Raw genomic sequence first — 22,931 nt, forward strand, 5'->3', positions numbered from 1 at the left:
AAAAACACACACACAAACAGGATCAGTAGGATCAAGGGAAAGGAAATAAAATGGGGAAAGGGAGATTATATGACCTGAAAAAAATACCACCAACCAGGAATCAGCTGAGAAAACACAGCCCCGCTCCTATCACCTTCCAGCTTCCAGCTAGAATGGAGACTTCTCCCTGTTCCCCGAAACCCCACACAGCCCCCAACCAATTGTCTGGCCACTTTGACAGTCACATGACTTCCCTCACTAGGCTTCCTATCATTATAATTTTGCCAGGCCCATGTAGGCATTGGCAAGTGGTGATGACATGAGGTGCCAGGGTCATGGCAACAGCTACAACCGGTGGGTAGAGCACTGTGCGGTTTGTGGAGCCCCAGACCAGTACGCGCCGAGGCATAAAAACCTCAAATAACAATTAATTCTTTATACCTTGCACCTAATTCTATCTAGACTGATAGGCTTACCACTCTTCTACCACTGCCATTATGGTTTTCCACTCTAGTTCTGTTTTTTTTTTTTAATTTTTTTTTTAGTAAGGCAATTGGGGTTAAGTGACTTGCCCAGGGTCACACAGCTAGTAAGTGTTAAGTGTCTGAGGCCGGATTTGAACTCAGGTACTCCTGACTCCAGGGCCAGTACTCTATCCACTGCGCAACCTAGCTGCCCCCTCTAGTTCTGTTCTTATTGTTTCATTCTACTTTTCTTTGGGTGGCTTAGCTACCCTGAGCTGATCTCCATTCTCAGCTTCCATCTTTTTATTCTCTAGGCACTCTGCTAAGAAAAACATCTGAGTGTGAGATTACTCTAATCATATGACTCAGAATTAGTTAATACATATTTTGCTTAATTATTAAACAGCCCTACAACCTTGCCTAGACCATGCATTTGTAAGCATAAGCTATAATTGAGTAAATAAATCAAATAACTACATCCCATTTAAAGTAACTGATACCTTAATAAGAATTTGTCTCAATTGGTATTTAAATTAAATATGAAAATCTTTAGATGATCTGGAGTTATGTTGACAGGTAGTGTGCTTAATTTACCTGAGCAAAATTGGTCATGCCCTCTTGTTTTTGTTTTGTTTGTTTTTTCTACAAATTAGAAGACTAGTTAAAAATCTAAGTGATTTGAACATCTGATGGAGGTGATCATATATGAAGAGATTATTTCACAAAATGCTTGAAGGGCAACCTTTTAGTTGGCAGGGGCTGGGGATGGTTAAAAGAAAAGTTTGGTTTTTAATTTAGATGGTGTTTCTTTCTTTCTCACCCTCACATTGACAGGAGGAGGAAATTGCTAACTTCAAAGTGAATAGGGATTTGTGCTTCCCATGTTCCCATTGACATCCTAGAAGTATTCCCCAGGATGACAGAGGTTGTCATTGTTTGAATCAGAAGTCAGGAAGAGACTGAATGTTGTGTTGAAAGGCAGATTCATGGCTTCACATAGAGTCCAGCAAAGTGCCTACACTATGTCTGAAGGAAACATCTGAAGCACACCAAAAGGGAGCAAAGGACTTCCAGCACCCAGAAGCTATGAATTATTTTTTTTTACATCTTCTCTCTAGACTTGAATCCACTTTCTCCTGAACATTTTATGGTGCTTTCTAATACAACTGAATCTTTTTGGCTAATGATAATTAACTGACAGTGATGGCAGGAAAAATATTAGTAGGAGCTCATGAGCTAGAGCACTGGAAAAGACACTTTCCAAGCTCTTGAGGACTATCCTTAGATCTCTGAGGGGATGCAATAGGCAAGTTCTGAAGACCTATACTACAGTATGAAAGAAATTGAGCAAATAGTAAAGATGTTTAGGAAATTGTGATATTAATGTTCCTAACTACATATGGTCTTCTGGCTTATGTGATACAAATGTATCAAGGAGGCTAAGGAGGAAATTTCATCCTACTTTGAAAAAAAAAAAAAGCAAGCAAGCAAGGAAGCCAGAAAATGTACCTATATCATTATTCAAGGGCAGTTAAGTAGTGCATTGGATCTAGGGCAGGGCCTGGAGTCAGGAAGACAAAAGTTCAAATTTAGCCTCAGACACTTACCAGCTGTGTGACCCTGGGCAAGACACTTAAACCTGTTTGCCTATAAAATGAGGTAGAAAAGGAAATGGCAAACAACTTTATTGTCTTTGCTAAGAAAACCCCAAATTAGATCACATGACTGAAGCAACTGAACAAGAACAACAAACATCATCATTCAGCAAGGTAATGAATGTTTAAGGATGATTTGATTAAGGAAAGAAGATTACCTGGATAAACTAAAACCTGACTATTCAGTCATCCTATTATAGCTTAACTGATTTTTTTTTTTTACTCATGAATCTTGAAAAAAATGATGAAACTCATTATTGATAATATTATCTACTTGACTGAAAAACATGATTGATTGATGGCAGGGGGTGATGTTTAAATTACTTACTCTACATTAGCTTATTAAGTAAATTGGTGTGCTGGCAGAGGGTTTACATTGATTTTGTTAGCACCTATTTTCCAGTATTCATTTCTGCCAGATGAGCATTAGGTGGCATAAGTTGAAATCTGTCCAGCCCACCTTTAGCTTTTAATAAAATTATATATTTGATTGAACCATACCTTTACCATATATTTGTAAAAATATAATAATTTACTACCATCCTGTTAGAAGCCTGTGATCATGAATACTAGCCACATTTGTGGATATGGTTAAATGCTGACAACCTGAAAATTGTTAAAATAATCAATGTAACAAAATTACGTTCTTTATTGGGGCAGAGGAGTTAAAACTCTTGATACTTCCATAGTAACTAACCTAGGAGTATCCAGATGATGGGGCTCAAAACAGTTTATATAGGATATGAACAGCAAATAGAGCACAAGAAAAGGCTTCCCTTGGGGTTGGTTACCTTTTGTTTCTTTTATTAAGGTGTTTGTTTGTTTTTTACATAAGTGGAGAGTAACAAAATTCTTTGGGAGATATACAAAATAATCAGAGGTTGGAACTGACAAAGTTTTTTCAGTCCCAGTTCATTCATTGGTGTTTGTCAACACAGAAGAGAGAGGGGAGTTTTTGAAAAGCATTCAGAATTTGAATGGTGAAACTTCTCCATACAGTCATCTACTCGACCTTTACATGAGGTCTAGCAGGGCTAACAGGCCTCATTTGGCCATTGTTTGACGTTTTGATAGCCAAAAGTGGCCAGAAATAGTGATTGTTTCTACTTTGTCCAGAAATCCTTATGGTCTCCCACCCTATCTATTTTTAAAAATTTCATTATTTTCTTTTTGACTAGATAAAAGAGGTGTTCTTTTGCCTCATTTCTTACTTATCCTTAATCACTGAGTGGGCATTGCTTCAGGCAAACTGTGACCTGTGGAAGGCCTTAAGGCCATCTCTACTTTTCCTGATCTATATCTTGCCACTGGACCCAAATGGCTCCAGAGGAGTGAGGCCAGTGACTTTGCACAGCTCTATGTCACTTAAATCAAATTCACTGCAAGTCATGGCATCACCTCCTCTCTGTTAGGAAGGACAAATAACAATCATGGCTAAAGAGAAGGATGAATATTGCACATTCCCAGTTCACTTTTTGATTTGTGGCTGCAATTTTGACAGTTCCATAGCCATTTGTGACTTAGACTCAAGGAACAGTCAATAGTTGGTTTTCTTTCAAGAAGAACTAATCCACTATGGTGGGTGGAATCTAGCACGGTTGGTCTTTCAGTATTTCATAGGAGAACATTGTTTTTCTAAGTCCCATTGTTTGCAGTTGTGATTTAGTGTCTTCTAAAATATTTCTTTTCACTTGCATGAGATCCACAGTGTTAGTTACAATTTAGTTTGCTTTGAATTATTAATGGTAAAATGTCTACTGTGCACCAAAAGCTGTGATAGAAGTGGTGGATATAAAGATATGGTATGGTCCCTGCTGGCAAAGAGATTATGATCTAATATGTGAATAAGGCATGCAAAGGCATTACAAGTTAGAATGCAATAAGTACATGGGAGAAATTTAATGAAATAATATGAGAGACTGAGTGAAGGATCCCTTCCAGCCAGAGAATCACAGAATGCTTTGTGGTGGAGGGTCCACCTGAGATGGACTTTAAAGAGAGATGGGGATGGGGATGGGAACTGGACAATAAACTATTTAATAAAACATTATTAACTACCCACTGTGGTATATGCTGGCAGTATATACCACATTCAAAGAATGAAATGATACCAACTCACATAGAGTTGTATTCTAATAGGGGAGAAAACAAAGTAATGTGTAAGTATATACAGAATAAGTATTTAGCCTCTATGTACCTTAGTTTTCTCAACTATAAACTGAGCCAGTGAGCCTCTGGGTTCTCTTCTAGCTCTAAGAGCAACATGTGAAAAGGCAGAGAAACAGAGATATATAGAATGATAACTGGGAATGAATGGGGAGTGATCTTACTTAACTGTAATATAGATTGCAAGAAGTCATTTAAGATAAAGCTAAAAACATAAGGTGAAGTCAAATTACAGAAGTTTGTTGCATGTGTGTATGTGTGTGTGTGCATGTGTCTTTTTTAATTCCAAGCTAAGTAATATTTTTCTTTCTTTCTTTCAAGTAGGAAAAGCTATTTGAGTAGCTCTCATCTCATTGTGCATGCAAATTTTACTCAACATTGCATTATAATGAGAACACAAGGATGCACAACTTTTGAAACAGCTCTATGTATTTTTATGGATGAAAGCCATTTCAGTGCTGACCACCAGGCCCCTATCCAGAACCTTGTAGTAGGTGATGCTGTCTGGCCATTGGATGCTCAGGAGAGCTCATAATGGATGCTGGAAAGGCTCCTGAAGACAAAAGCTTTAACTTACAAACCATTAAATCTGTTTGATGGGAATTTTAAGATGCAGGAGGTAACTTAACAATCAGGGTATTTTAGCTGTAGTTCACAACAAATAAACCTGTTATTGATAATTTATGTTGAAGCTGTTTATGTCACATGGAAGAGGGCTCAATTTGCAAAGCACATATCTCTTTATTACCAAATGATTCATTGGAAATCACAATTTGTGATGATCTGCCTAGTGAAAGGGTCGTTGGCTGTAAAAACATCATAGAAGAAAATTCCATGATGAATATTATTTATACAGAAGAATGTATTTGTATTAGTTACACACATCCTAATATGTATATGCTGAAATTATGGATACCCTGACAATTCAAATGAGCCTTGTAGAAGGGTGAATGTCAGCATTCCTGATAAGCTCCAGTCTGTACAAAATGATGGCTTTTTGCACAAAGATAAGTTTAGTAACACAGAGACTAGCTTAACACCTTCATCATTTATAAACCCAGTCACTATTGGTTTCAAAAGAAAAATGAAAATAAAACAGAGAAAGAGAAAGGAGGAAGAGAGAATAAAAGTATGTCTTTTGGAAACAGATTTCCTTAACTTTTTAAATTACTTTGTCAGATTGTCAGGTGCATAGGGAAACAGGTTAACTCTTTCATCCATATATGAATCACTGGATACACTCAGAGCAGTAACTAGAACATTTTGTAAATGGAGCAAAAGGCTCAAAATGTGTCTGGGAAGAACTGAATCAAATATACCCTCAAGTTGGGGCAGGGAGGGTGTAGGGGAGGGTTTCTCGTGGTGGAGTTGAGCCCAATGTGTAGAGATACCTAAAGACAATTGTTGAGTAGGCTGCTTTCCAGTGAGTACATAGGTAGGGGAATCAGGGCAGGATAGACAGTTTTGGGGAGAAAACCACTCTAGCTCTTTTCTTCCTATTTTAACTAATTATTCTTGGAAAATAAGTACTAATCTCAGTTGTTTCACAAACGATGTCAGTGGCCCTATAAATTTTGTGTCCTGAGGCAAAGCCACTGTTAAACCTCCCTAGTTATGATTGAGTACACTACTGCAGCATTAGCAAAATCTGACTAACTCTATTATTTGGCTGCTTCATCCTACAACACTGTGGGGCAATTAGTTCAATAACAGAAATATTATTGATGGGCACTCAGCTAAATTATCTTTCAGTTTGACTTCTATGATACTTTATTCATGTTCTTTCCCTATCTTTGCTGACTTTTAATCATTCTTCCTGCCTAAGTATGGTTATTCATAATATTCTATCTTTAGCTCTTTTTTCTTCTTTTTCAAAACACTTTACCTCAGTGATAACTATCAAATCTATATTTCCAACCTCCACATCTTCCAGAAGTCTGGTACTGCATTTCAAAACACCTACAAACATCTCTATCTGGATATCCAATACATACCTTAAATTCATATCCAAAGTTGAATTCATCATTTTCCCCCAAACTCAAGAACTTTTATTTTTGTTTGATTCTTATCCTTTCTGTATCTTGTGATACTTTTACTACTTTCTCTTGGATAGTCTCTCTCATCCCCTGTCTTATGTGATGCCATTACTTCCTGATTCTCTTCCTATCTTCTTGCTCCTTCTCAGACTTTTTTGCTTGATTTTCGTCAGTTTCCTAAATGTTGATGACTATCTCTCTTTTTCATGTAAATATTTTATTATTTTCTAGTTACATGTAGAGATAGTTTTCAACATTTGTTTTTATAAGATTTCTAGTTTCAAATTTTTCTCCCTCCCTCCCCCCCTCCCCAAGAGAGCAAGAAATATGATATATCTACAATCGCTTTAAACATATTTCTGCATTAGTCATGCTGTGAAGGAAGAATCATGGCAAAAAGGAAAAAAACCTCAAAAAAAGAAAAAACAACAACAAAAATCAATAGAAATAGTATGGTTTGATCTGCATCTAGGTTCCACAGTTCTTTTATTTTCTGGATTTGGAGAGCATTTTCCATCATGAATCCTTTGGAACTATCTTGGACCATTAAATTGCTGAGAAGAATCAAGTCTATCACAGTTGATCAGCACATAATGTCGTTGATATTGTGTACAATGTTCTCCTTATTCTGCTCATCTTACTCATCATTAGTTCATGCAAGTCCTTCCAGGTTTCTCTGAAATCTGCCTGCTCATCATTCCTTACAGCACAATAATATTCCATTACACTTATCTGGCTATGTCTTAATGTTCTGATATGTACCTTCTTTTCTTCCTCCTCTATACTCTTTTCATCATTTTAACAGCTCTCAGAATTTCAATTGTGATATCAAGGTAGATGACTTCCAAATCTGCCTACTTATCCACTCACCCATCATTCATGTACCTATTTATCATCTGTCTCTCTATCTGTCTATCTATCTATCATCTGTCTACTTATCTTTGTCCATATAATCATTCATCCATACATCTATCTATTTAATCCACTTATTCTATCTATCTAACACTATCATATTTCTCCAATTATCTGCTTAACAGCTCTACCTGGATGTCCCATGGGCATATAAAACTCAACAAGTCTAAAAACAAAATTTGTTATTTCTCTCTCCCAATCAATCTCCCCTTCTTAAAACATTTCTAGCTCGATTGAAGTAACCCCCATGCTTCCAATATCCAAGTTTTTTAAACTGTTGACTTTAACCCGATATTCAGTCACCAAGTCTTGTCTAGTTTATGTCCCACCATTTCTCAGGCCCATTCCACCCTTAACTCATTCTTTATTCATACATGATCTCTGCTGTATTTTTCTCTGTCAAATGCTCTCCTAAATATTCCTTCCTCTCTGTTTCTGAGACAACTCTATGATGATTAAACTCCTACCTACCTGACCTCTTCTTAATTTATTTTGCTGTTCTATCATATATATCATGCTGCCTTACTGTGGGCATTCCAAAAGGCTTAGCCCTGGGCCCTCCTCTCTTCTCTTTTTTTTTTTTTTTGTGGTAACTTCACTGACTCCCATGATCTAATAATTATATTTATGCAGATAAATCACAGATCTGTTTATTTAGCCTCAACCCTTCCATTGACTTCAGTCCTGTGTTACCAACTATCTACTGAACCTTTGAAGCTGAATTCATGAAAATATTTCAAAATAAACTTCTGAAGAACAGAACTTATTATCCTTTTCTACCCACACCCAATCACATCAAACATATTTCTACCAAAATTCACTATTTCTTTTGAGGGTACCATATTCCTCCAAGTAATCCAAGTTCATAACCTTAGTCTCATCTTTAGCTCCTTATTTTCATTCACCCTTCATATTCAATCACTTGTCATCTCTATTTTCAAAACTATCTTGTATTCTACTCCATCATAATCAGAATCTTTTTGTCTAGACAAAACAGTATGTCTCAAACTTAACTAGTTTTGTAATGGAATATATTATCTTTGTTCTTAAAATCACCCTTGTTTGCAACCTCCTGATTCTAATTGATTTGAGCTAGCATTACCCAGTCCATAATATGTACCCCAATACTGTTCTAAGATCTAGGGGTATAAGATAAAAATGAAATAATTATTGTCCTCACAGACCTCACATTATTTGAAAAACAACATGTATGCAGATAAGAATATTCAAAATATGGGAATTTAAAACTAGGCTTATCATTACCGAAATATAGGAAACTACCAGATGAAGAAACTCTACCAATGCCAGGTAACAACTTTTCTGTAATGTATAGTCTTACCGAATTGTCCAGATCACTGAGAAGTGAAAGGATTTGCCCAGGGCCACATAGCCAAAATACATTGGGAAGGGCTTCAATCCCAGTCTTCCTTTTCAGCTCTCTATCCACTATGTCATGTTGTTTTATAAAACAGAGAGAGAAAAGCGGGGTGATTTTCTGGGACTGGAGAAAAGAAATAACACCTGAGGATATTAGGAAAAGTCTCCTATAAGAGGTGGCTTTCAAAGAGGCGAGATTCTTTTGTCAAGGGTATTACCATCTTTCTTAAGTTCCAAGACTCTTCACTCTCCCTCTTGACACATATACAGTAGGTTGCCAAGTTCCTTCAATTTGGAATCTACTATACCTGCCAATGTGGTCATATGTGGCTCCTTTTCTCTATTTTCACAGCTCCTTTTCTAATTCAGGACTTCACAACTTGTCATCCAAATTTTGCCAAAGCCTCCCTGATTAATCTCCCTGCTTCCTGTTTCTAACCTTTCCAACCAATTCTCTGCACAGTCACTAAATTGGTTTCCCCAAAGAACATCTGTCCAAGTCATTCCTATGCTCAAGAAGATTCACTGGTGGCCACTATCCTCTGAGACAAGACACAGAGTCCTTTGTTTGGCATTTAAAGTCCTTATTGCTTTTGTTCCAGTAAAATTTTTCAGACTAATTTCATATTATATCTTTGTCATCATTATACGTTCCAGGCAGACTGGCCTACTAGCTGTTCTCTATGTAGTATAGACTTTGAGACATATGCTCCCCAATTTTATTTTTGATTGCAAGTTCCCTGAAGGAAGTTACTACTTTTCCCTTCAGAGTTCGAGGGGTAAATATGAAAAGATAAGGGGTTTCTAATACAATTACTCATGAGACTCCATCAAGTGTGTGGACCCAATACTATGTATCCCTAGTATAAATTAACTATTCGATATCTCTAAAATGCAAACTAGCCAATTAATGCCAATTTGTTTTTATAAAGAGGAGAGTGAACTCAAATTTAAAGTGGTTGCCATGAAACATTCCCCTTAGTAAGTTCACTGCTGAATATGGCATAGCCAGTAAATGAGTCACTCTCTTGTTTGCAGGACATGGTATTCCTGCACCCAGATTGATTCATTGAAGGAATGAGTCTGGCAGGTCACTTCTCAGGGCTAAATCCTGGCCAAACTAATGGATCCAATTGCTAGGGGAACTTTTGATTACTCTTCTGATCTTTTGAACCTCAGAAGTTCATAAGTTGATCTGTTCCATCTATGTTGTACATTCACACAAGAGGAGGGGGAAAAATAAATACATACATAATGAAAAAGAAGCATCAGGTTTACATGTGCTGGCTGGGTCAGGAGATAAGGCAGCTATATAGTAAGTTGCCTCTTCCCCTATCCAGAAGCCCATAGCATTTCTTTTGCCTCCTCATTCACTTCCAGGGAAGAGAAAGTTCATTCACTTGAACCTTTTATATTCACATTCAATTCTAGCTCAGTAACATACATATATTAAACCATATATTAAACCAACATGAAATAGTCATGGGATAGTGCACTGGCTACGAACTGGAGAGGAAAAGGACACTTCCTTCATGCTTGTAAAATCCAGGTTACCAATACTCTACATGGTTTGGAAGCAGGCAAATATTGAGCATTCCTTAAAGACTGGGCCTTATTGGCCAGAACTTCAATTCTACTTGTACAAGATTTTCCATCTCCTGTCTCTGTAATTTTCTATTTTTCTTTTTCTTTTTTCTTTTTTGCGGGGCAATGGGGGTTAAGTAACTTGCCCAAGGTCACACGGCTAGTAAGTGTCAAGTGTCTGAGGCCGGATTTGAACTCAGGTACTCCTGAATCCAGGACCGGTGCTTTATCCACTGCGTCACCTAGCTGCCCCCTTTTTTAATTAATTAATTAATTTTTTTTTTCCTGTCTCTGTAATTTTCACATGTTGTTTCTTGTGTCAGGAACCCTCTGCTTTTTCTCTCCAAGTCTCAGAAGCCTTACTTCTTGTCAAGGCTCATTTCAAGGGGCACTTCCTATATAAATCCTTTTCTAATTCTACTAGTTTTTAGTGCTCCCAATCTGGTCAATTTATTTTGTATTTAGTTTATATCTGTTTTGTATTTTCTTTTCTGTGCATGTATTTTATCCTCTAAGTAGAATGTGAGCTCCTTGAGGGCAGGGACCATTTCATTTTTATCCAGCGCTAGGACATAGTAGGTGTTCAATGTATACTCATTGAATCATTTGTTGAATGGGGATAATAAAGATGCAGCACCTACATTTCAGGGCAATTGTAAGGATCCAGTTATGTAATATATGTAAAGTTTGATATAAATGCCAATTATCATAGTCATTTCATTCATTAGTAATGAACCTGCTTAAGTAAGGCAAGTGTAAACCAGGAACTGCCTGTAAAAAAAAGAAAACAAACAAACAAAAAACAGATTGTGACAGATGGATTTTGTGTCAGAAAGCAGCTTGGGAGTGTTGAAAATAACTGCACAATTTTCCATATCTACTCTCCTCCTTTTCAGTTTTAGGCCTATCTTCTCTCCATCTGCTGTGCCTATACAACTACTACTGGATTAACTCAACTACACTTTAGCTATAAAACTAAAATAAAACTCAAACCCACAGTTTCAGCAACAGGCATTTTTCAGTCATTTGTCTTTTCATCCATTGATTGTTAAGCTTGCCTTTGAATAGTTATAGATCTCTGTAATATTCTGGGGATCCCAGCAAATGTCATTATGTGGTTGGCAAAGAGGAACATGTGGAGTTCTGTGTCGTTTGAAAATATATGGGGGTGCCTATCTCTGTTCTAAGTTTTAGGGAACTTAGCTGGGGTTTCTACTATGTTGATATTTACAAATTAGAGGCTAAAGCATCAGTCTTTGGCATTAAGCATTTAATAAAGCATATTAAATGTTAGTAAAGAGAGAGAGCACATTACTCAGAAATAGAATTCCTACATACCTAGGTAGAAAAAAGAGAGAGAGAGAGAGAGAGAGAGAGAGAGAGAGAGAGAGAGAGAGAGAGAGAGAGAGAGCATGAGCGACCCCCCTCTCCCCAAGGATTTTGTCCTCTCTCACTTAGAGGCAGGTCACTGTACCTTGACCCAAGCTAATTGGCCAGTAACATTCAAGTCCATTGATTATCTTGACTTGAGGGTGGTCTATATCAAGGCTGGATCCTACTGCCCAGGGTCTGTAAAAGGCAGACCCTCTGAGGGCAAAGCTTTTAGGTAGGTGTGATTCTAATCTCTATAGTCTCTATTCAGTGTCCAAGCTCCAACTTTGCTGACTGTGGGCTGGCCTTAAAAGAGGTTGGGCAAAGGGCAAAAAAACCCATTATTTTTCTCTCAGTTCTAGTGTCAAAAATAATAGTTTGGGGCAGCTATGTGGCACAGTGGATAAAGCACCGGCCCTGGATTCAGGAGGACCTGAGTTCAAATCTGGCCTCAGACACTTGACGCTTACTAGCTTAGCAAGTCACTTAACCGTCATTGCCCTAAAAAAAAAATAAACAAAAAAATTTAAAAATGGAAGAAGACCTTGAGTATATCTGATATGGAAGATTCATGTTCAATAATCATTTCAGAAGAAAAGGCATGAAACTATTGCCACTTGTTGGAGAGAGTAGCTTATGATGAAATCATGGACACATTAAAATATTAAAGTGCAAAGGGAAGACTGAATGGATTTAAAATTCATGGCCAAGGAATAGCTTATTTAAATTGCTATGAAGTCAATCTGGTGGGTTGTGTAGATACTGAACATTAGTAGAGTGGCCAATACTGCCACAGCCAATTCAATTGTGTCATTTATATATTACATATGCTAAGGAATTGTATCACTGGGAGTGCACTGAGCACTAGTGAAATTTCTAAGTAAAAAAAAAAAAATACCTGCAACTTCAGTTCATTCACTACAGTCTACATGTTAAGAAATGGAACACTGTGCTTAATTGAATTCAGTTTAAACAAATATTTATTAAGTGCCTACTGTATTCAAAGCAGTAGCCATTGGCACTGTTCTATACTCATTTGAGCAAATATTCAAAAGCATTGTGAATGGATTAATTCCTTTAGTCAGATCTTTTTTAAAGGCAGCTTCTGGTTGATGTGGTTTTGTACATGTGATTTCACTGGTGTAGTAAACATCTGGAAGAGGACAGTACTTCTATAATGAAGTTTGATACACTCTTTGTAACTTTTAGAGAAAAGGAAAACAACTTGCCTAGGATCATAAAGTCACTGGATATCAGAAGCAGGACTTGAACCCAGATGTCCTGACTATGTCACAGTGGCTCTCATTGACTTCATTAGTACTATTTATTAGTGAAAGGAAGTAAGACATAATGAAGAGAGAGTTGTTTTCAGGGTCAGAAAGACATGGCTTTATATCTTGGTTTTGAAAAATTCTGGCTATGTAACCCTGGGCAATTTACTTAATTACCCAGTGACCTGGGTTGTTGTTGTTTTTCCTTCAATCTTGAAGAGGACCATAATGCCAGTGTGATGTCATGACTTGTAATGAATTGGATTTAAGTGAGGCAGGACTATGCAAGGTCACCAACTGACTCTCTCCTATAGATCCATCTAGGTCCAATGGCATCAGGATAACTGGAGATGGACCCAGATGTTTAAAGCAATTGGGGTTAAGTAACTTGCTCAGGGTCACAAAGCTAGTAAGTGTCTGAGCTGAGATTTTAACTCAGGTCCTCCCAACTTCAGGGCTAGTACTCTATCCACTGTGCCACCTAGTTGCCCTAACCTGGGTAATTCTTGAAGACTATAATTTTTTTCCATTTAAATATTTTATTCTTTTCCAGTTACATTTAGAGATAGTTTTCAACATTTGTTTTTATAAGATTTCTAGTTTCAAATTTTTCTCCCTCCCTCCTTTCCCTCTCCCCTCCACAAGACAGCAAGTAATCTGATATAGGTTATATATGTACAATCCCATTAAACATATTCTGCATTAGACATGTTATGAGAGAAGAATCAGAGCAAAAAGGAAAAACCTCAAAAAAGAAAAACAACAACAACAAAAAGCAATAGAAATAGTATGGCCTGATCTACATCTAGATTCCACGGTTCTTTTTTTTTTCTGGATTTGGAGAGCATTTTCCATCATGAGTCCTTTGGAACTATCTTGGACCATTGTATTGCTGAGAAGAATCAAGGAAGACTATAATTTTTGAAGGCTATAATTTACTAAGTACTAAGTTGCATCAGTAGATGCATATAAGCCGTTTCAATATCAATAATTCTAAACCTTGCTCTCTATTACACACTGCCTCATAGCTTTGAATTAGTACTCTTGATTTCTTTAAGAGATCAGTTCTTTAACTTGGAAAGATGCTTTCAGGTGAAGCTTCTGGTTAGGTCAGACAGAGGTCTTGTCTTGTTTTTGTGAAGGTAGGTTTGAAAAGGACAGAGAGAGTAAATCATGAATATCTTCTAGCATATTCTAGAGGGCATGGTCCTTAAGAATTCAATGAGACATTATTAGATCCATCAATGTAAGTAACTCCTTCCCTTTTTCTGATCCAAATATAACTGAAAATAATAATAATAAGGACTCTGGAATTCTTTGCCAACATATAAATATACAAAAATATATTAAAACTGTCTGAGAGTAACCCTTGTTATCACCAATTTTGATTTTAAAAAGTACTAAAACCTACAATAATGTTAAGTCCCTTGATGCTCAGGCTCACTAAATGAAACACATTTTTAGTTGTCTTCAACAGAGTGACTCTTCATTTATGTCACTGAGGCAATTTTGTCCCTAAATAACCCAAGAGCTTAATTTGTTTTCAGGTCTCCTTCTAATGTTGCTCTTAAATGCTACAACACTAATCAGAAAAGCCATCTGAGCTTTATTACAGAATATGCTTCTGGAGTTTTATCCCTTTGAACCCAACCAGCTAAGATTCATATTCCAAATGAATCCTTCAGACAGAAATGAGTCCCTATGACTGATGATTCAAAAAGGAGTCTTATTTGGGAATCCAATTCCAAGTCAAGAATTTCACCTTTGCTATATAATTGTAGAACTAAGAAAATTGCCAGAGGAATAGTTCAGTTAAAAATTACAAGAATCCCAATTCAGCAAGAAAAACACTATAAAATAAAGGGTGGGTTCATTCAAACTGCTTATCAGAAATGCAGTTTTTAAATAGTTATTTACTCATAGGAACCCAACCTGGTAAGACATTTGCAGTTACTGTTTAACCACAGAATTTCTTTTCTCTATAATCTCTCCCATAATATCAAGAAGTAGTAGAGTTTTTGTTTTTGTTTTCTGGTAAAATAATTGTAAAAGAAAAGCCTGTTTTATTTTCCCCCCTTAATTGTTGGGATAGCAAGAAAATAACATCATTCTGTTTTTAATGAAGATGGGTCATACTTTATTGATAAAGAATAAGGAGGAAAAAAAATCTCTAAATTAGCCTGATGAGTGAGTTCTAATTACCCCAGGAGGAGGAAACACACACACACACACACACACACACACACACAAGTACTGAAACATTGATTTGCTTCTCTTCATTGACTCTATGCATTTGACATAAGAAACACACAGACCCAGTGAAGTCCAGTTATAATTAATTGGTAATACCATGGGGATCATATTAATATCACCACTATCATATAAAATTGTTTTATAATAACTCTGTGATCCTAATCAGTTAATTCTTTCTATAGCTGACCAAATTACTTTGCTGGGTTCATGTTTTTATCAAGAGTTAATACACTTAAATTCTTAGCATTATACTACATGACAATGCATTTGTTAAACTACATTAATGTTGAAATCCTTTATCTAGTTTGGTAATTCCTCAATGAATACTTTTAAAAAACAAAGGAATATTATTAAATATGAAGATCTTTGTTTGCGTTTATTAGTTTGTTTCTTTAGAATGAGATGTTTGAGATGGGCATGATGTTACATGATTTCAATCCCTGCTTCCAGAAATGCTGATGTTGCTATATCTCTTGAGCTAGGGAGTTACAAGGTACAGTTTGCCATGCTGATTGGGTGTCTACACTAAGTCAGATACAGAACATTCCCTTGCCGATCAGGTCCAAGAGTAGTCCCTGTACTTCTATACTGAGATTGGGATGTGAGTCTTTGAAAAAAATACAATAACAATGTTAATATGTATTCTGTAGTGACTAGCCAATAAGAACCTAGTCTATGAACAAATATTCTCTGCCTGGTTCTAGTCCAATAGCTTGTTTTGCAAAGTAAAGGCAGACTGTTTGCAACAATATGTGCCTGAAGGGCTAGTACCATGTTTTGACAAAAGGTCTTCCAAATTACTGTGGAGCTAGAAGAGCTGATGACTCAGGAGGCATTGAGGTCAAACTGTGGTTGCACAAAAAAAGGAATGGCCTAATATTTCTCACTACCTTTTCTTTCTTGGCAATGAGGTAGGTAAGAACTAGGTGCCAGTTTAGGGACAGGGCAGCTACCCTATCTCCCAACAAGCCATCATGTGTCTATGAGCTCATGGCACTACTAGTGTGTATGTGTGTGTGTGTGTGTGTGTGTGTGTGTGTGTGTGTGTATGTGTCTGTATGTGAGAGAAAGGCCGAGAAACAGAGACAGAGACAGAGACAGAGAGACAGAGAAACAGAAACAGAGAGACAGAAACAGAGAGACAGAGACAGAGAAACAGAACATATTCTCAAATATTAAGCAACACAGTATCTAGAGATAGAATTGATAAGGTTACAACGTGGTGAATTCTGAAAAATCTAAGAAACCATCAGAATTCCCACCATCACCCATAGTAGGTAGCAAAGCCTCCTATAAGTTTTAGCAGTAGATGATAATAAAAGAAACAATTGAAGATAAATATAGAAATCCAGTCATCAAATCATAGTTGAAAATTTGGAAACAATAATCCTTGAAGAGAAAAAGGTTTAATTCTAGAAAGATACTGTACTAACAGCAGAGGAAAAAGCTTTACTTAAAGGAAACTTCATGAGGATGCCATAAAAGGACATTTCCAGTAACTTGGAACTGTGAATTGATCCTTGGCCACATGTGTTCTATGCATGTTTACTTCACTCCTCCTAAACTTTTCATTTGAGCCACTATCCCATGGAAACTTGTGAGTGCAAAGAGATAATCTACTCCTTGTTTAAAGTATTGAGCTTACAACTACTATTTTTCCTATACCTTCTTAGTAAATCTCTTCTTTTATTGACATTGGAACAATACCAATAAGAGATTTCAAAAGCTACAGAGTTAGAAACTTCAACTCTTCAAAGTTATGAGGGGTATATATTGGGAGACCCAACTGACCAGTGCTGGTGTGAGTTGAGAAAGGGACTCCAAATGGAATTCTTTACAACAACTAGGACACTCTTAAGAGTTTCAAAGTGGCTATGGCCTCTAGCCTGACTCACTTGCTTGTGTATAAAATTATATACAACTTATGACTGATGAAATATCAAGGAACTCAGGTTGTATCAACATGGAGTCAAAAGTAGTCATTTAAAGGTCATTTAAAGTCATATAAATTAACTGAATAGCCTTATTTTAAACTAGCAATACTGGTATTCTTTAGAGATATACTCTTTTTTTTTTTTTAGTGAGGCAATTGGGGTTAGGTGACTTGCCCAGGGTCACACAGCTAGCAAGTATTAAGTGTCTGAGGCCGGATTTGAACTGAGGTACTCCTGACTCCAGGGCTGGTGCTCTATCCACTGCACCACCTAGCTGCCCCTAGAGATATACTCTTTTTTTTTTTTTTTTTTTGGTGAGGCAGTTGGGGTTAAGTGACTTGCCCAGGGTCACACAGCTAGTAAGTGTTAAGTGTCGGAGGCCGGATTTGAACTCAGGTACTCCTGAATCCAGGGCCGGTGCCTTATCCACTGCGCCATCTAGCTGCCCCTAGATATACTCTTTACAGAAGCATTTCTATTCCTCACACTGAGAAGACAGAAGGTTAAAAAGAGCAAGAAAAGCTGAGCCTGGAAATGTGCATTGCTTCAGTGTTGAGTCAGTCATGTCAGCCATGTTGCAAACAGGTTTAAAGAACAGTCAGGAACATGTAGGCATGAAGAACCTTAACAGCTAGAAGGTCAGGTGTTAGAAACTATACAAAGTCTAGCAATAAGAAACTGTAAGTGGAAAACAGGGAAACTATAATTTTTCAAGAAGGAATATGCAGGGGGCAGCTAGGTGGCACAGTGGATAGAGCACCGGCCCTGGAGTCAGGAGTACCTGAGTTCAAATCTGGCCTCAGACACTTAACACTTACTAGCTGTGTGACCCTGGGCAAGTCACTTAACCCCAATTGCCTCACTAAAGAATCAAATGTGGTGGTGGTCATCTGTAATTCTAGCTAAGAGTGAAGGCTGAGACAGTGGGTCTATTGATATCAGGACTTTTGAGCTATAGTAGTTGATAAACCTGATTTATTAGTTTTCACGATATGGTGAGTGCCTAGGAATGGGGACCACCAGTTTGCCTAAGGAGAGGCACACCAGTTCAGGTAAGAAATGAAGCATGTCAAAATTCCTGCCTGTGTCAACCAGAAGTGGGATCAGCCCATGAGTATCTGCTACAGTGCTAGCCTAGGTGAGATAGGAGAGAAGAGAAACAGAGAGAGAGACAGAGAGAGAGACAGAGAGACAGAGGGAGACAGAGAGACAGAGAGAGACAGAGACACAGAGACAGACTCAGAAACAAAGAGACAGAGAGACAGAGAGAGAAAGAATGAAAGAGAAAAAGAAAGAAAGAAAAAGAGGGAAGGACAGAAGGAAGGAGGGAGGGAGGAAGGGAGGATAGAAGGAAGGAAGAAAGAGTGACTTACGGTGGTATTGGATATTTTTGGTTCCTAAGGCTAATCTTTGAATTTATTACAGTTCTTAGGGTTTGATAAAACACTCAAGGAGGACAACTTCTTGTTTTTGAATGAACATTTATTCTTAAATATCCAGAGTTACCATTTAGGCTAAGCAAAGATTAATACTATATTGCCACTGAGAAGCATTTGTGATTAACTGAGTACCCTTCCAGGTCCTGATATTTGCCAAGTACCTGAAGAACCTTATGCTTCATTCTGAGCACTGAATTTTCAGAAGGACATTGATAAACTGGAGAGCATTCAAAAAGATCAACTAGTATCTTGCAGAGCCTTAAGACTATGTTATGAGTTTAACTTGGAGGAACAAGGAGTATTTAGTCTTTAAGAAGAAAAAGTTCAAAGAGTACACAATATGACTTCAGGTGCTTTAAGGCTTATCATGTGTTTTGAAAGAAGCCAGCTTTATTCTTCATTTTTCCTAAAACCTGTCAGTGACATATTTAATACTTTTATAAACAATTGCAAGGAAAGAAACTCTGAGGCAACAATTTAGAACTCCCTAGAAAAAATTCAAAGGAACTTTTATAGTAACTGTGTAACACAGGGGAAATAAAGAAAATCTAGCAACAAGGACAATTGTAATTTTGAATTATTTACCAAAGGGCAAATTTAGACTTCCTGTCAAGATGACCACCTGAATAGAAGACAGATCATTTAGTTCTTACATATCTACTCTAGCAAAATCTGTAATTCACACCAGACCAAACAATATTCAAGAAATTCAATGAGAAACCCCATTGAGTGAATTCTTCCACCTCAGAACTGCACACAGAGTCAATTGAAGGACAAGGGCAATACAAACCCACACTCCCATCACCCAACAGAGTAAGCCCCAGCTGATAAGTGATGGAAGTCTGCAAAACTTTGGGTCCTGAGGAAGGGAAAGTGTAAATGTCCCTTGAGGAAACCCAAGAGTAGTCAAAAAACCTCCAGAGAACATATCATGGAACTTCCAGAAGTGGCAACAACACAGTGATTAGCACATTGTCTGTGAGCACAGGGCTCATAGAAACACAGATAGAAGAAAATATAAACCTAATTCTTATAACTTTAAATATGAATGGATTAAACAATCCAATAAAATGAAAAAATAATGGATTGGATAAGAAAACAAAATCCTATAATGGTTGTTTAGAAGAAACTCATTTAAAAAACAAAACCATACACAAAATAAAATTGAGGGGATGGAAAAAAATTACTATGCATGAAGCAAATCCAAAAACAGCAGGAGTTACAATTGTACTGTGGCAAAGCTAAAGCAAACGCTAAAAAAAGAGATAAACAAGGATCATGCTGAAAAGAATTATAGGCAACAAATCAATATCAGGAATAAACTTTTATGCTTCAATACATTAAACATCCAAAATCATAAAGGAAAAGTTATCTGATCTATGAGAAGACATTGACAGTAACAAAAGATTTCAATAACTTTGGATAAGTCTAACAGAAAGATAAACAAAAGGGAAATAAGGAATTTTATTTTAAATCTGGAGAAACTAAAATTAAGGACATCCTCAAAATCAGAATGCAAAATAATATATACATACATATGTATATATATATATATATATATATATATGTACATGTGTGTGCATGAGCACCATATGGAACTTTTATGAAAACTATATAAAATATTGCAAACAAATGTAAAAAGGCAGAAATAATTACTACATCCTTAACTGGCTATAATACAATAAAAATAACCATTGATTTTAGGACCACAAACAAAGATTCATACCCAAATGGAGATTTAACAATAAAATCCTAAATAATGAGTGGGTTTAAGAATAGGAAAGAAAATGAATAACACAGAAGAGAAGGTAATAAACCTTGTCCAAGAGTTGTAATCTTTAAAAATTAGAATAGATCATATAGAAAACAAGGACTCCATGAGACAGCAAGAAATATTAAAACAAATCAAAAGACTGAAAAAAGAGAAGAAAATGCAAGCTATAAAATATTTTTTTTAAACTCACCAAAAATTATGATTTTAAAAAAGGCCTGGACATTTGATTTCAAGAACTCATAAATTAAAACAGCCAAATCTATTTGAAACAGAAGGCATAGTAACGATAGAAGGAATCCACCAACTGCCACATAAAAAAAAATACCAAAAAGAAAAGTCCCAAGAATGTCATAAGCAAAATCCAGAGTGCCTATGTGATGATGATGATGATGATGATGATGATGATAATAATAATAATAATAATAATACTTCAAGTATCCAAAACAAGCAATTGAAATGCTAAAGAATTAGGTTCAAACAAGACCTGTAACCTTCTATGAAAAACTGGAGCCTTAGAATATATCATTCCAAAAAGTAAAAGATTTTGGTTTACAATAAAGAATAACTTGCCTTACAAAACTTATTATAACTCTACAGGGAAAAATGGATCTTTAATAGAATATTGGATGGATAAAGGGAGAGAAAGAAAGTAGGAATGGGAAGGGACAAGGAAAGGGAGGGTAGAAGAAAAGGGGAAGAGAGTAGAGGTGAAGAAGGTAGAAAGAGGAAGAGAGGGAGGGAATGAGGGAGGAAGAGATGAACAAATGTACAAATGAACAAACACCTTAAGAACAACACTATTAATTGTTATCTATCCAAGAATAAGGGTAAAAGTCATACTTCTGCTCTCCATTAATGAAAAAGAAGACCCCAGAAACACTTTTTTGCCTTTTTTCTCAAAGTGCCACTTTTAGCTTTGTAATTTTCATCCTTCTTGCTCAGACCTTTTCCTCAGGACTCTCTGAGTATTGGAGAAAACAACAGGTAAACATTTCAAGCTCTATACTATGTCTTGGGGCCAATGGGCAAATCACCTCATTGGTGCTTACTTCCTGAGACCTGTTCCTTGGTTGGAGCTGAGTTGGAGAAAACAAAATTAATATGTTTCCATATTAGAAGGTTGACAATAAATGATTACCAAGGATACTTGAGCAGGCAAGCTCTTCATCTCTCTCTATCAGTGGAAGGACAAGAACTAGACTTTCCTCTCTGGTGTTTTCTAAGGCTTTATAAACTCATCTTATTGAAAAGGTACATTTTCATGGCTGAAGGTATTTGCAAGGTAGAATTCAATGTATGTAAAATAATGTTTTTGAAAAGATTAAAGTGATTTGGATTTTGTGAATTAAGAGTTGGCATTTGTTCATTGTGACATATTCAAGGAAAATCAAACTTCAATATTTTGTATCTTATACCTATTTAGTTCTATGCATATTACTGGGGAAATTGATTTTATATTTCAATTATTTTTACTAATCTCAGAGATTTCTCTTACTATCTAATTTTATCTCTAAATTATTTCCCCCTCCAGTAAACGTATGGCATTATTGTCCAAGAAAATATTCCTGAATGATAGGAACTACTAATTAACCTCTTGAATTTCCAGCTTTTAAAATAAGTTTTGAGATTGGATATTGAGCTTCAAAAAGATGAATGAATAAAAAGTTATAAATGCATAATGTATTTTAAATAATATGCACTTTATTGAACATAAGAGAAGTCTATAACTCTCCAGTATGCACTGTTCATGTTACATTTCAAAACCACTTATATTTTGCTTCCATGGTTTATGAAGTCACCAACATCCCTTGAAAGAGTTACTGCCTTGTGTATATATAGGGCATTCATTGCATTTGTGGTAGAAATGTTGGGAAATATATCTGATCATTTACATAGTTTATATCATGTTATGAATAATATAGCTTATCTTATTTTTTCAATATATTTTCTTTCCAGAATACACAATTATTGAGTTTCTGCTTTACTATCCCATAACTTATGCTGTCATTTGTCCATCATAAAATGACATAGTTTTGCTGTATTTTTTCTTACTCTGTAAATATCATACCCCTACAGTAAGTGAACCATACAACTACACTATTTGTGAACTTTTAGGTAATGCATGCTTACTCAAATATATGCATTTTTTTCATTCAAAATTTTTGATGAGCACATATGTTATGGGGGAAAAATAGGGTACGGATTTGGGTTAGGGGTAGGGGTTCTTAGGAATTCCTCTTTAAAGAATTATACCCTCTTATACACAAAAGCAGTTAGAACAAGATGGTAGTTTAGGGGCAAGGGAAGGGAAAGTGGGGGGAAAGAGAAACCATGAAAGAAATTCTTGGACTTCTCATGGGGAGATAGGTATAGAACAAAGCACGTGGCTCTGAGGTACCAATCTCCTCGAGCAGGAGACTGGCAGGTACTTTTATAGAAGACTGATGGGGGGAGGGGTGACCATTTGACTGTGGAAAGTTCCCTTAGTGAGGGAGGACCATCCCGCACTGGTGGTGGCTAGAGGAATTGGATGAGGGGTGGCTATGGATCTCTCAAGCCATCTCTCTCTTCAGGACACAAAGGCCGCAGCCACACCCAAATTTATCTCCCCATGGGTAAGGGAGATCAAAATGAAGGGTGGAGGTCCCAAAGCTAGCTCAGTCAGATATGGTTCTGCTTATCTCTCTAGGTGTATCTGTCCTCTGGTTTAGTTTCT

Source organism: Dromiciops gliroides, chromosome 1 (assembly GCF_019393635.1).
Source record: "Dromiciops gliroides isolate mDroGli1 chromosome 1, mDroGli1.pri, whole genome shotgun sequence".
NCBI classification, from domain to species: Eukaryota; Metazoa; Chordata; class Mammalia; order Microbiotheria; family Microbiotheriidae; genus Dromiciops; species Dromiciops gliroides.